This window comes from Barbus barbus (genome assembly GCF_936440315.1).
Source record: "Barbus barbus genome assembly, chromosome: 31".
NCBI lineage: Eukaryota > Metazoa > Chordata > Actinopteri > Cypriniformes > Cyprinidae > Barbus > Barbus barbus.
The window spans coordinates 26,599,585-26,601,875 of record NC_136759.1 but is presented as its reverse complement, the minus strand read 5'-3'; positions in this window follow the sequence as shown (position 1 = coordinate 26,601,875).

The following is a 2,291-nucleotide window of genomic DNA, read 5'->3' as shown; positions in this document are numbered from 1 at the left end:
AAAATGACAGGATCATCAACGATCAATAATACGCTTTATTGAGCAACTGATGGCAATAGATTTATCAGTACTTCATATTAGTGATTCAAACCGTCATGTGCTTCAGAAAGTTTGCGTGCTAATATTTGATTATTCATTGGAAAACAAAAGAAAGTGAGAATTTTAATTTAGTACTGAAGGGTGTATTGGCTTGCAAGTGAAAACCTGGAAATATTAAGGAATTTTAATATTGTGATTAGCAGGTCTGGAAAAGTTGTCTTTAACTGTAAATGTGTATATTAGAAAAATATATTATATCTATATAATATAATATAATATATATAGATATAATATAGATATAATATATAGATATATCAATATATCTTATTTGAAAAAAAAAAATATATATATATATGTTATGGTCAACTATAAAATATTTTATTGGATAGAAAGCCTTAGCTCTTTGAGTATACAGTCTTCTAGATTTAATTTAATTTAAAACATGATTACATTGTTTCTTTAAACATCACAAACCAGCACAAATAGAGCACAAACGAGTGACACCAGTTTTGTGTGATTTAGACGAACTGGGGTGGAGAGTGACGTCACAGCTCCCGGAAATATTTTGGTTATATCTAAGGAAGGAAGATAGATAAAGTGTTTGTTTTAACGGCACAAACGAATCGCATAGTTTTGGTGATTATTTATTTTTATGGAGTGCCAACTTCACGGAGGTAAAGTTATAGCTCGATTGTTTGTCTTATCCCACTGTATTTATGTTTTAATTAAAAAAAGTGTTGAGTGTATTAGAAAATTTATTTATATACATTACCATACACAAAGTTTGAGGTCAGTAAGATTTTTAACAATGTATTTATTATTATTATTATTATTATTTTGAAAGAAAATAATACTTTTGTTGAGCAAGGAAACATTATATTGATCAGAAGGGACATTTGTAATGTTTCAAATAAACAGGATCCTGAAAAAAAATATCATGGTTTCCACAGAAATATGAAGCAGCACAATTGTTTTCCATAGTGACAATAACAAGAAATGTTTCTTATTCAGAAATATTACAAAGATATTCAACATATTATAATGATTTCTACATGAAGGATCATGTGACACTGAAGACTGAAAATTCAGCTTTTATCACTGGAATGAATAAAATTGTTTAAAATATGCTCACTCACAATTTTACTATTTTAATGTATATTTGAAACAATAAATACAGCCTTGTTGAGCAGGAGAGACTGCCTAAACAAATACTGACCCCAAACTTTTGAATGGTTATAAACCTATTTTTGAAGGGTTTTTTTTTTTTTTAATTAAATATTCTTTGCTAAGATAAATATCAAACATTCCAAATATTGTCAGTTATGTATTATTATAATTTAAAAATGTATCAAATGTGATGGACAGATGTAATTGTTGAACAAATCAAACGTGGAATTTAAATATATTTAAACTAACAAATGTTTTGTTTTTTGTGTTTTATAAATAAAAAATTGCTTCTGTATTGTTTACTATATTTGAGAATATTAATGTGCCAAAATATTTGTGCAATGCTTTGCTTTGAAAACTCAATAAATATGGAAATAAATAATAATAGTCTACTCTGTTCTTGTATCATTTATTTAAAACGGATAATTATCATGTTATCATGAAGGCAGCCTGTGATTACAGCCTGCAGACTTTAAAATGTTGAAATGTAAAATAATTTGTGATCCTGTGCTTCCTCTGGTGGACAATATAAGCATTATGTCTTTCATCTGAATCCCACTGATATAAATGCCTGATAAAAGAAATAAATAAATACTGTTAGCGCCTTGAGCACCAAGTACATGAACCTCGGCTTGTTTACTCAGAATGTCTTGTTGCTCGTGTGTATGGAAAATAATTCTTATCCTGTGGTCTAGAGGACAACATTAGTATAACATGTCATAGTCTGTTTTGATTTTTTATTTATTTTTGGGGGGGGGGTTGCCTAAACTTATTTGATCTCCTCCTAAACCAGCTTCACTGATTCACACAACATTTTGTATGTCATTGTAAGGAGGGTGCTGAGGCTGATTTAGAATCCATTAGCAGAAGTTTTTTCAGGGTTTCAGCAGACAGAAACATGAAGACAGGCAAAGGGTCAAACCCAGAGTAACAGTCCAATCTGTTGACATACACAGGGTTAATCCAAAAGACGAGGGTGAGTAGGCAGGCAAAAGGTCCAAAAACAAACATCAAGGAAGTCAAAACAGAGGTGATAATCCAGGTAATCAGTAGTCAAATAAACAGGCAGAATCATACACAGAACA